The 13,660-nt window shown below is 40.6% G+C and overlaps 1 pseudogene; it reads right to left on the bottom strand.

Moving 5' to 3' along the window:
• Window positions 1–325: 325 nt before the first annotated feature.
• On the bottom strand, window positions 326–1,086 carry LOC111486608 (annotated as a pseudogene).
• Between the last annotated feature and the right edge of the window lie 12,574 nt (window positions 1,087–13,660).

The raw sequence follows: 13,660 nt of genomic DNA, 5'->3' as shown, positions 1-13,660 counted from the left end.
TATCAGTCCATGGAAGAGTGAAAGGGGCACCACTACTCTGGATCTCCCCCCAATCTTAGATAGGTCATCTGAGGGTTCGCCGCGGTTCATTGTTGTGCTTACACACTAGGCTACCTTTCTTTTCCTAGAAGAGGGAAGCCCAACGAATCTCAGATGCAAAGCCCCGCACCTCATTAAGATCATATTGGCATACTCTCCCAAAAAAAAAAGAGCAGACCCCATTGAAGACGAGAGTGAGGTACAACAAGGCCATTTCTGTCCACCACCCTTCTCATAGAGCCGTACGTGGACGTTACCGCTCATACAACTTCCAGCCAGCATGTAGTTAGCCTTCCTCTACAAAGAATGGAAGTGTAAATGAATCGACATCAAATAGAGGAATTCGCTTTTTCTTTTCAGCAAGCCACAAAGAATGGAAGTGTAAATGAATCGACATCAAATAGAGGAATTCGCTTTTTCTTTTCAGCAAGCCACATCTCAGATACGGGGCATCCCTTTCACAAAAACCTATGGATCCACCCCAGCACCTTGTAATCTTTGAGAAGATAATTACAAGCCCTCTCCCTATCGGTAAAGCAGCTTCGTTCCTCTTCGGTCCATAATCTTTTATCTTTTCTTTCCTCTCCATCAATGTTTTTGTAGATTGAGAAAATTCCATGGTGGATCAGGACGAGAATGAATTCGGGAATCCAGGCAAGACATACTCATCCTGGAGCTTCCGCTCTCCTCTGGGGAAGAGTTTATATATATATATCTCAAGAGGTGAGGAGAGGCAATGGAATTGTGAGACGAGAAGAGGGTATCCCCCTGACCGATTTCTCAAAATATGAGGAAGATCTGACCCTGAACAAGAAGAAGCAACTCTCGATGTGAGATCCTCGGGAAAAGAAAGAAGAGGAATTGGATGCCCTAGAGCAGCAGCCCCCGGATAAGCCTTAAAAAACACACACACACACCTCTTTTTCACTAATAAAGTCGGACACAAACAAAAGAAAGAAGAAAAGGGCCATGATGATGATCCTATCTGAGTTTTCGACCCGATTGATGCGCTCCTAGCTCGCCTACATACCAGAAAAAGAAAAAGAATCTCTATATTACTTTGATAAGAGAATCCTTGGTTTGACCGACGGACTACGTGGGAAATACGAGATCTTGGCAAGCCGCTACATCTTTTCCCCTTGCCCTTGAATGATAGAAGAACTAATGAGATTCTCTTAGATAGCGGTCACATCTATGGTCAATCAATAGGTCTGCGGATCTATTCTTCTATACTACAAGAAATCGCCATCTCGTAGTACCACCACGACACCAATTCTTGTTCTTTTTCCGAGCCCCCCATGCCAGTCGTGACTTCGACTTTGAGTATGATGAATGAGTGGAAAGATCTTTATAGATGTTCCCTGTCCGATCCAACCAAAGAGTTAGTATCTCAAAAATCAATCATATATATTAGGGGTAGAACTGCGAGTTTTTTCAGAAAAGACTTCCCCCTATCCGAATCCCGCGAGTGACTAAGCACGAGACGAGCCATAACGGGCGAATCGACTACAACTCATCTATAAAGAACTCTTCTTTTTTCAGTCTATTTGCATCAGGCTTTTACCGTACTAGCTAGTAAGAAGGTGTTCCCGAAAGGGGAGAAACCCGTCTAAGATCTTATGTGTCGGCTTAGTAGCACGTAAACAGAAGACGTAGCCTAAGCTACACTCAATATTCAACCAACCTATGATTGATCCATTTATCCTTTCAACTTACTATCAATCCACCATGTCTGAGGTTCTCGTTGCGAGAGATCTTGGAACGTGCCCTGTGAATGCGCATACAAATAGGGTCACTATTCACCTACTACTAAGTTAAGTAAAGGTAGAGAGTGGATTCTAGATTATATTAGTCGGGTAGGCTAGACTGGGGTTCTGGAAAAATATCTACGAATTCTTCTTTGCAAGAGACATCCTTGGGTGGTTTAATGATGTGGCAGCCTTACTGGGATCTACAGATCGAATAATTAGTTTACAAGAAAGACGTAGGGGTCTTGTTTTCTTGGATTCCTGCTTTTGACTTTGAGGCTTTGACCTAGATTGAAGGAGGTAGAAGAAAAGAAAAGTAGCTCTTTCCTGAACCTCGGCTTCTCTCCTGAACTGAAACCTCTATGACCTGACCCTATTTACCTTATTCATTCGATCCTGAACTGTCGGTCTCACTGCTGAGCTCAATCACTACTGAACTTATTTATTCTTTTCCTTCTTTCACTCTTGAACAAGGTAAGTCAAGCGTCTGGATAGAAGGTCAAGCTACGGAACCGAAACTCATTTATTCTTTCACCTATTGATTCTTTCTCACTCCCTTCTTTCATCTATTTCTTCTTTCATTGAACTGTAAACTCTTATACTTCTCGCATGCAGTATCTGAGTCTTGCCCATTTAAGGAATATGGAGGAGGTATGTGTCCTCTCGCTCGCCTTGACCAATCACAGATCAGCCCGACTAACGGTCGTTTTGATCCGTTACACATCAGCTCTCAAAAGTACCCCTTTCCATTATATAGGGGTGGACGGTGGGGCTAAAACGGGCATAATTACTGGAACGGCTAAAAGTGGGCCGACTCTCTTCCATAAAGATATATATGGATATTCGGCCTTTAATAAGATAGAGTTCGTTACTCAAGTTAGCAAAAATCAAGACTGAGGTCGATAGGGGCATTACTGGTAATTGCTAAGGTGCTTTCTTCAGTATTAACCATTGGCTAGCGCTCATCTCCAGCTCTGTTTCTAGCCTTTCATTTCATATATCCCGTATGCCATACCTCAAATTCTTTCTCGCTATACGTCCAAGCCTTCTCCAATGGTAGTTGGAAGCGGAATTGAGACTTGATGTAACTGAAGGAAATAAAGGGGATATAAATACGATAGGAGGCCACGGTTAAGCAGGTAAGCGAAGGCTCTCTCTCAAGCAATATATTGCAAGTCTGAACATTTCTTTGAATTATTTGCCTCTCACATTCTTCATTCAGATAAGTCAGAGCGGAAGCAACCCCCAAAATGATATTCAATCTTTGCTTCCATGACAAGACTCTCGTCGAATTGGAGTTTCTGTGGAGAATATTATTGAGGCTTCCATTGGGTAAGTAATAAGAAACCAGGACTCAGTCAGTAGCTGAACAGCACCATCCTTGAAGCTGAACCAAGTTCTTGTGCCGTAAACAACCCAGCATTCTTTCAAACGAAAGGATTGCACACGCATTCCATTGGACCTCTCATTTTAATTGCCACTTCTCCACCAGATGGAAGAAACCCCTTCTGGTCGCTGATGCCCCTGAACCTTTATTCCCTGACTATAACCTCTATGACCTTCCCTTCCCTTCACTTTACAGGAGAGGAAATGAATGAAAGAAGAAACCTGAACCAAAACCGAAACCCTTTGACTATCTATCCTTGTTTACAGTGAAAGAAGAAATTCATTAGCTGCTTTTCAAGACGAAAGAAGAATGAGACTGAACCTTAACCTTAACCTTGACAGGAGAGTGTCAATTCAGACTAAATCCTTTCCCTCTCTCTCCTTTACCTTTATCAAATGAATGAGACTGAACAGGAAGTGATTGTGAACCTTTCACTCTAAAGCTATTATGTATGATCCGGAATAGAAGAGTAAATGAATGACGGAACCTTCCCCTGAACCAGAATCTTATACTCTATTCCCTGCTACATGATTGTGATTGAACAATGAAAGATTAATGAGACTGAACCTCTATGACCTTCCTTGAACCTATTTCCCTTATTCATTAAATCTGGAACCTTTTAATAGCCGAGTTTACTGTGTTTGAATAAATTTAGGTAGGGGAGAAGAAGACTCAGACAAGATTCATTCGACTTAACTCCTGACCCTTTACTGTCGGTAAAAGAAAAGAGATGAATGAGACTTGACAGTCGTAAATTCATTCAATCCTGAACCGAAACCTATTTCTTCTTTCACATTGTTCGCCTCCCCCTATGTTTTGGGTCATTTCACTCTTGAACTCAGTAAAGCAGCTTAGCTTCTCTCCCTCCTTCAATCCTTCAAACACTATAAACAAGGTGGCTTCGCTCCTTTCCAGTTGAGTCAATGAAATCCTCTTCCTTCGTTCGAGTCTCTCTCTCTCTCTCTCACTACTTGGTTCTTTACTCCTTCATTCACTCAATAACCTATTTATATTTATTTATTCTTTCACCTATTTATTCTTGAACAGTAACCTCAGTAAAGCGGCTGTAGGATGTGAACTCGGTCAAGCAGCTAATGAAGAATGGACTCTCCATTCACCTTATTGAACCTATCCTCTACTGTCTGTGTTTGACTAAATGAATTAGCTACTGAATAGAAAGAAAAGAAGAATCATTAATGAGACTGACCCTCCTAAACTATCAGCTTCTATACGTAACCGGAAGCCCTATTCGCTGAGCTACTTCACCCATATGACCTGACCAGGTTGAACAAGGTTAAAAGAAAAAGAGAAATACGAAAGAAAGATGAATGAGACAGAACTCCTACACCTTTGATTAATTATCCTCTCCCTTAAACCTTTTCCTTCTTGCTTGAACTACTTCCCCCTCACCGTGATATGACCTTCCCTTGCCGAGCGAGCTAGCTTTCTTTGTTTTATTCCCTAATTGAACTTGGTAAATAGGGCCTAGATGAAAGGTCAAGCTCAATCACTTGATTGAACAAGGTAAAACAGCGGATGGATCGATCATCTTATCTCATTGCCTGGACTATTACTTACTTCTGAACCTGATTGAACTACTTCACTTACCTTATACTCTATTTATTGCCTTATTTCACTGTAACCTCCTTCCCCTATCCGAGCATATTCTCTTCTGTCTGTCCCCTCCTCCGTAACCCTTTAGAAAAGAATGATCCTTCCCTCCTGCTCCTCCTATTTATTTTTTCATTCAATCTTTCACTGTAACCAAAGACTCAAGTGAAAAAGAGCTACTTTCTCCTATTAATAAACTTGTTTACCAAGTGTTTGAAAAGAGATTGTGAAACCGGAAAGAGAAAGCCTCAACCTTAAACCTGAACCTCTATTTCTTTCTCTGATCCTTCCCCTGAACTGTAAACACTCAACTCAACAAGAATGAGACTAAACTACTACTGAACCAGAACCATTTCTTCTACTCTATTACCGGATGTAAACTGTAAGAAAAGAGATTCATGATCGGGAACCTGGCCCTATTGATTCAAACACTGTAACCGAAGAGAAAGAAAGATTTGCTGGAATCTGTCCCTTCTTTCACTCCTCGAGCTACTTACTCATTGCTTCGCTCATTCGCCTCTCCCTCCAACTCGATCTTTCCATTGCCTGAACCGGAACCTACCTATCCTTTCCAGTTCTAGAATTAATTAGCAGCTTTTCAAGACTCAACTCAACAAGATTAATTCCCCTTCTCACCTATTTATTCTTTTTCTATTCCTATTCCTGAACTACTGAACGAACCTGATGGATCCTATCCTTATGGGTCTCTTTTCTTTCACTCGGTAATTCTGAAGTCAATCCTCCTTATTCATTCGATAGATGGAACAAGGTAAAAGAAAAGGATAAATACTCCTTCCTTAGTCATTCGAGTCAATTCCTTGCAGCTCTCTCCCCTATCCTTTCCAGCAGAGTCAATTCATATTCAATCCTGTAAACTCATTCACCTTCTTTCGTTCTTAAGGAAGTCAAGACTCAAGATTCATTCTTTAACTGATATCCTCCCTCACTTACTCCTTCACCTTTTCCTTCTTTCACTCTTTTACTCAATTGTAAAAAAGAAAATACTCTATCTACTCAAGATTCATTCTTTCTCTGAACCTTCCCCTTTGACTATTTATTCTTTCACTCGGTAAACAGAAGGATGGATTCTCTTCCTTTTCCTCTCCCCAAGCTTCGTAATAACCTTTTCTTCTCCGATATACCCTTGTCTTATTTATTGAGTGAGGTAAAGCTACTAATTCATTTACTTACTCTACTTGAACTGTAAAAGAAGACGCAAAGATTAATGGAGAGTGAACTCCTTTTCCTATATATTCTTGTTCAAGACTGAACTCCTCGCCCCAGTTCCTTGTCTCACTACTTGCTTCACTCTCTCGCTTCTTTCACAAGGTAAAGGAATTCCATTGCCTCGTCTTCTCCCTTTTCTTTCCTCTATTCCCTTAGCTATTGAATTGACTCTACTGTCACCTTATCCATTATCCTGACTTTCCCGAGATTTGAGGCTGAATTCTACTTCTTAAACAAAGACTCAAGAGTTTAAGAACTGAACTACTGATACTAAACTCACCTCTATTCCCCTATAGATTCTTGATCCGGAACTCTCTGTAATTAAAGACTCAACAAGAATTAGAGTTGGAAGTCTTTGAAGGTAGAGTAAATTCATTAGCAGCTTTCCAGTTCAATCCGGAACAGGAAGGAAAGAGATGAAAGAAAGACAAGCTTAATGAGACTCAACTCCTTATGAATTAGCAGCTTTACATACAAGAAAAGATAATTGATTGAAGAAGAAAATAAAACATTCATTCTCCGGAACAGTAAGCAAGGGTCGAAAGATTCCTTCTCCTTTACAGTTCCGACAATGGGTGAAATCGACAGGTGAAGAAGAGTGAATGAATTAGCAGCTTGACAGGAGAGCTCCGTCTGCCCCTCTATTATTAGATGTTCTTGTTAGTTATTCTTTCACTCTTGAACTCGGTCTCTTTTCTTTCCTCTCCATTCTTTCAGACAAAGACTGTATGGATAGTCAGTTAAGGTTCAATCTTTCAAAGCTGCTACTGCTAATTAATTGAATATCCCTTCCTTATAGGTTCAATCGGGTTTAGGTTCTTCTTCAAATAGCTTGACTTTACCTCCTTCCGGTCAGGTGAGGGAATAGAATAAGAGAGGGGCAGGTGAAAGATTTGTTAAGGTTGAGTCTATCTTTGTTTACTTACTTACTGTGAATAAATAATAGGGGAATCGGCCTGTGTTTACCTTACCTCGTTCAATCCATTAATCTTTATTCTTCACAAAAAGAAGGAGCGAAGCGGTGAGACCGTAAAGTAACATGTTTTAACCTATTTATTACTAAGTGCAAAGAATAGAATAGAAGAGAGTATCAGGTTCAGCCGCAGCATTCTCTTACATCCCTTTGTTTACTGTCGAGTAAAAGAGTGAAGTCAAGAATCATCCTACAGGAGGAATAGGAATAGGAAGTCTTAGTACAGTAGTTAGTTAGAAGAGAAAGAGAAGTTAGTTCACTCTCAGTCATAAGGAGTTCAGGATTGAAAGCAAAGAGAATATCAAACAACAAGAACGGAGAAAGAAGTAGTTCAACCAACCCTTCCTTCAGTCGGCGAGTAAAGTCAATTAATTAGCTGCTTTACCAGAGATAAGTGGTTGAGTGAATGAAAGAAGGTTCCTTCAGTAGTGATTCAGTTCAGTTAAGGGGAATACTATCTATTTACAGATTACATAGTGTTGGAGAAGTCATTCAGTTAAGGGGAAGAAAGAAGAATCAGGGTTTCTTTCTCTCATTTGTTTCTTGACTTCCGAGAATTATCGAGTTACATCGGATTTAGTAGTTCAGGAACAAATCGATCCTCCTCTTTTACTCGAGTCTTTACAGTAGAGTAAAAGAAAGAGTGAATGAAAGAACAACTGACGAGACTAATAGAGTCAATCAAAGAAAGGGGAATCGTTAAGAAGGAATGAATCATAAAGAAGCCAGCAAGCTGTTTAGAGTGAGTTAGAGCCGAAGGGCTGCGAAGGAGAGGTTATTCATTCTGTTATTGAGTGTTTACTGTTCCGGAATAGGTACAGCAGCAAAGCAACTCGAGAGTAGAGTTCCTCCCGCCCGTGAAGGATAACGAATCTTTAGTCAGTCTTTCTTTACAGGAGAAGAAAAGTCTCAAAGAACGGGAAAGCTGACCAAAAGACTATTCTATCTATAACCGACTCTTGTTGCCGAATCGATGGGGCTTGGCTTGTACTAGGTTCTAACTAAAAGAGTTTTCTTCAAGCGAGCTATCTTTCTTTCTTTCTTTTTGGGTTGCATGCGCCCAAGACAATGTTTTTTTTTAGATTGAGTGAGATGGATTGATCTTCGCTATCGTGCACCTTCCAACTCCTAGTGGATGTTGCGGCAGTGCCTAATATGAGGTTGCTCTTGCCTCAGACAACTTCGAGGTTCCCATTACAGAGGTTGAAACTACTGAACTTGCTTATGCTCCCGAGTTCTCTTTCTCTAAATAAAGATTGAGTAGTAAAATGGGATCGAGATTTTCTCAGCTTCTTAGGCACATGAGGAACCGGCCTAACATCTTTTCAATCGAAATCCCAATCAAAGGCAAGTTCTCTACCAAGGCCAGGATCTAAAAGAGAAGATTCACTCTCCGGAATTCCTAGTGAGATGATTCATTCCTTCTTCAGCTAAAGTGGAATGATCGAAGTCTCCTTCAGGTTCAGTCGAAGAGATCGAAGCGAAGTCATCAATTAAACCATTCGCACGGTCTCCCAACCTCTTTTCCAAATGAACCGAACCTCGATACCACATTCAGAAAAGAGATATGGCCATCTCTCTAGGTTACACACCCCTTTTATCTCGTTCTATTTGTGCTTGATTGAAAAGACCCCGTCCCCGCTCCTTTTAAGAGACATTCTTAGCCGTCCTCCAAGAGTGAACACCCCATAGATCAGATCGTTCCCTCTTTTAAAGACCCTTAGTTTCACTTGGTTGTGTCAGAGTTTTGCCTTCCACCCCGAATATCAAAACCCTTAGAGCTGCCTAACCGGCTGACATCCCGGCGAAGAGAGTCATTATTTGTGTCACATCCTCCTATAATTCGGGAGAAGGCTTTTCAGTTCTCTCTAAATATAGTATAGGCATTGAAGCGATCGAGCAGGAGAAAGAAAGAAAACTATTGCACACACCCTTCATTCGCCCTTTACTAATCTAATGGAAAGCTTAAGCCCTTCCGATCAATCACCTGAGAAAGAAGCCCTCGATGAACCGCCTATAGTTTAATATAGACTCTCAATAAAAAAATAGATGTAGGACTAATCTGAGGAAGAATCGTAATTCCTGCACCTTGTGTGGCGTCTCCCAATCCACCTCGTCTTGCACGCACCTTCTCTTGATCCAACCAACTCATGCTGCCGCCAATCCAATGCCCAAGGAACTAGACCTCAAGGAACTAGACCTTATGCAAAGCACTTCACATAGAGTGGACCCTGATGATCTAGAACACTGCTCTCTCCATGTGAGAAAGGTGCTCCGCGTCTTCTTCCAATGAGAGTATACACCTAAATCTCATATGGGGTCTCTATTTAGTATTAATTAGTATCAAATAGCACAGACTACGAGAAACTTCTCCCATTCACGATGCATGTGGGACGAAATCCTTCATTCATCTTTGTGCAAAAGGAAGCATTGGTTAGACCAGCATTACTAGAAAGTCTAATGCTCCAGCCTCACGTCGTCTTGCCCTCTAAGCCCTCTAAGATCTACACTTGGTAGTACTCCGGTCGCCAGTTCAACTTGGTGAAATACCTTACTACACCTAATTGATCAAAACGCAATGAGAGTGGCACGGGCTTTTTTTTTATTGAGAGTGTTGTTATGGGCTCGATAGTCGATACATAAACGGAGGGAGGCTTGCGTCATGCTTATTCTGGAAGTTCTCGCTCATGAACCTGAACCGGAACCTGACGAGAATCATATATTCCTTTACAGTCGGTCGAGTAAAGAAAAGAGAAAGACGAAAGAGAAAACCTTTGACTGATTGAAGGAGTTTATAGTGAAAGAATAAATGAAGAAAGGAAGTAACGCAGAAGGAAAGCAAGAATGAGAGTGAACTGGCAGGAAAGGAAAGACTCAAGCGAAAACCAGGCAGGACTATTCTTCTTTCAGAAGGTAAAGGTAAAGCAGCTTCGCTCCCTTCTTGAACTCGGGCTATTCTTTCACGAGGTAATGAGGAAGGAAAGACTCAAGCGAAAACCAAGCAAGAGTATTCTTCAAACACAAGGTCAAGCTATTTTCATTCTCCCTCCCCTGAACCAATATGACCTTCCCTGAGCCTTTGACTCTACGATATTACCTGACTGACCTTCTTTATTCAAAGAATGAATTCAATCCTTCACCGGAACCTTCTTGCTTGAACTTCTTTTCCTTTATTCTATTACCATCAGTTATTGTGTGAGTTATTATTGCTTGAACGGTAAACAAGGGAAAGCATATGAAATGACTTTACCCGACTGTAAACACTCAACTCAAGACTGAACTCAAGCAAGATTCATTCCCCTAAACCTCTATCTATTCCCTTATTGGGAGTTATTCAAACACGAACTGTAAACAAGGGAAGCTTCTGAACTACTGAACCTAAACCTATTTATTCAATCAAAGACTCAGTCAAGCAGCTAATTCATTTAGTCAACTGGAAACTCATGAACCTGATTTCACTCCTTTTCTTTGACTTTATTCCCTTTAGTTCTTGTTATTTCCCTTCAAACAAAGACTCGGTAGGTAAAGAGGTTGCATAGGAGGATTCTTCTTGAACTAGGGTTGAACTAAGTTTAGGGTTGAACCATTCTTGATCTTCTCCTTTCTTGAACTATAAACAAGGGAAACTAGAGGATGATCCGCTCCTTCACCTTCAAGTGTTTCAAGGAAAGACTCAACAAGACAGATTGAGAGTGAACTACTTTTCATATTGCTGGATGGATTCTTTCTCCTTGCCCGATATTCCCTTCTCTTATTTTAGGAGGTGTAAAGACGCAGGATGATAAGAACCTTTTTTTTTTCAAAATGACCTTAAGTTCTTGTGAGTTATTCTAACCCTGTAAACTAAGACTCCTTATGAATGAGAGTGAACTACTCCGGCCGGAACCTTCTTTCACGGTAAACTCCTGACTGAAAACCTATTGATTGAATTTGATTCTACTTGAAAGACTAAAGCAAGACAAGAGAAAGTCAAGAAAGATTAATTCCCTTGAACCTCTATTCCCGTCAGTTCTTGTTCACCTCTCCCTCCTGTAAGTAAGAAAGATTAATTCGACTCAACCGAACCGCCTTTTCCTGATTGAACTACTATACTACTGAACGAACCAGCGGATGGAACTTTGTCTTTCACAAGGTAAAGCTATTTGAATGGAAGAACCTTTACAGTGGACCATATTCAATCCTTCTCTTCTTTCTCGAACTGTAAACAAAGACTCAACGAAACAAGATTAATGAACCTGAACCTCCTTGACTGGATATTAAATGAATTAGCTGCTTTTCAAGATGAAAGAAGAATGAGACAGAACCTTAACCTGAACCGAAACCCTTTGACTGATTGAAGGAGTTTACAGTCTTTGAATCAATTAGCTGCTTTGAAAGACATAAGATTAGCTGCTTGACAGGAGAGGAAAGACGAAAGAAAGATGAATGAGAGTAAATTGTAAGGAAAGACGAAAGAACTCCTTCTCCTTATTCTAGATCCTTCACTTCTCTCCTCTCCTTTACAGTCGAGCCGCTTCGAGCCTCTTCGAGTCTCACAATTCCATTGCCTGAACCTGAACCTGCAAAGATCATTAAGAAATTTCTTCTATCCTATATGATTGTAAAACCTCATAATAGCTTTTTCCCTAACAGCATCATAGGAAAGCTAAGAAATTCTATCCCCATATAACTGTAAAAGTTCGTAAGAGGTTTTTCCCTAACAGAAGCATAGGAAATGAAATAAATTCTATCCCCATATAACTGTAAAACCTCGTAATCGGTGTTTCCCTAACAAAAGCTGCTGAAATCAATTTCATTCTATCCTTCCCCTATTTTTGGGGATCAAATCCCTCTTTTTTAGGTAATTAGTTTAGTTCGGAAAGAGACTAAACTTAATAACTTGTCCCTGATTTCACTATTTTCCTCTCCTGTATTGAACTATAAAAGAGAACTACTCCTTATTAATTATCTATCCTCAACCTTTAATGATCCTGAACAGGAAGACTCAACTCAAGAGAAAACCTTCCCCTTCACCTTCAAGTCTTTCAAGTCTGAACTCCTCTCCCTCTTGGTCTCACAGCTTTCGCTCCTTCGCCCTATGGGTCTCACAACTTTCGTTCCTTATTCATCATGATCCTTTGACTATTTATTCTTCAACTGTAAAAGAGCAATACTCCTGATTTCTTAATTATCCTGAACTACTTTTCCTATCCTTTATTCGCTGAGATTACCTAGTCTAGTCAACTCTTTCTTTAGGCTGAGGGTTCGTTCCGGCTTATAAACTAATAAGTATCTGAGGGAGAGGCAATGTAATTGGGAGACCAATGGAATAGGTTTACCTCTAGGGGGAGAGACTTTATTGATTCTGACTGATGGTTGGTTGGCTCAAGGCTTTAATTAGAGCTGAGAAGGGTCTGACCTACCTTGTGACCTCACCTCAATAGAAGTCAGAACTTTATCTTAGGCTTAAAGAAGTGTTTTGGCACTCAAATCTAATTATCTCCGACTGCTTAATCTGTTCTGTGTAAATTGTAGCTGACCATACGGATGGGGATTTGATTCTAACTCTTTGTTGCAATCCCGGAGTAATCAGAATAAAGCAAGATACTTGCTAAGAAATTCAAGTATTTCATTGGTTATAGGGAGGGAGGGAGGGAGCCCCCTTCTAATATGGCTAGCGGATGGAGGAAGAAAGAAAAAAAGAGATAGTTCTAAGGAAAGGAAAAAGTCAAACTTTTCAAATATAACCTGATCTGTCCAACTTGATATATATAAGGTGGAATCCAATGGATTTTGCCTTCATTAGATCGCCTGTCTCAGTTAAGAGGAGTCATGAAGAGATCGATCAATTCCTTTTTCAAATCCTGTGCCAGCTGCCTGAGCCCTTCCTACATGCCATAAATGACCAACAAATGGGGGGAATCCTAGAAGAAAATGAGAGGTAACTAACCAACTTCTAGGAGAGACATAATTGACTACATTAATTTTGGTAGCTACACGCCACCCCCGTAATGTAAAGAACCTAAAGGAGCATGGGTCATATATTCTGCGTAAGGTCTTGCCAAGGTTGTATATCTTTGCCTACTCAAGTCCAAACGATTAGGACCCTTTATTGGTTCTAACCAAGGAGCACGCAGATCCCAAAAGCACATAGTCTCTTTCTTTCTATCTCTCCCCTCAAAATAACTTTTCTCTATGGTCGTAGAACGCATTAAATATTTACCTAAACTAGTAGTAGAGTAGATCTTTGATCCAACGTTAGCTACAAGAGGTCTCTAACTAGAAACGTAAACGGTTTGTTGATCTTGAGAAGCTTCGAGTCCAGTCGGCCCCTAAAACTCACTCACTCGGATAAGCAGTATTATTGAACCAGACAAAAGAACAAGCCAGACAAAAGAACAAGCAATAAAACCAAAACGGGATAAAGCACCTAAACTATCAGACAAGTAAGCTTCTCCAGACCATACAACTGCGCGGCGAGCCAAACGGTTTAGTTAAGATCTGCTAAATTCCCCCAAGTATACAAATGTAACCTAACTAACAATACATGCCCCTCAACTATATCTTCCAAATCGTCTAACTAAGAATCCATCCTTCTCTCTCCCCCAGAGATTTGAGTAAATACCCAAATATCACACTTGGGCTAAGGTTCAAGTTGGTAATTGATCTTAGATCTCCTCCCCACGGAGCTTAGGT

The sequence above is a fragment of the Cucurbita maxima genome, unplaced genomic scaffold (assembly GCF_002738345.1).
Source record: "Cucurbita maxima cultivar Rimu unplaced genomic scaffold, Cmax_1.0 Cma_Scf00011, whole genome shotgun sequence".
NCBI lineage: Eukaryota > Viridiplantae > Streptophyta > Magnoliopsida > Cucurbitales > Cucurbitaceae > Cucurbita > Cucurbita maxima.
The sequence above is the reverse complement of the archived record's forward strand: the minus strand, read 5'-3'. Positions and strand labels throughout refer to the sequence as shown.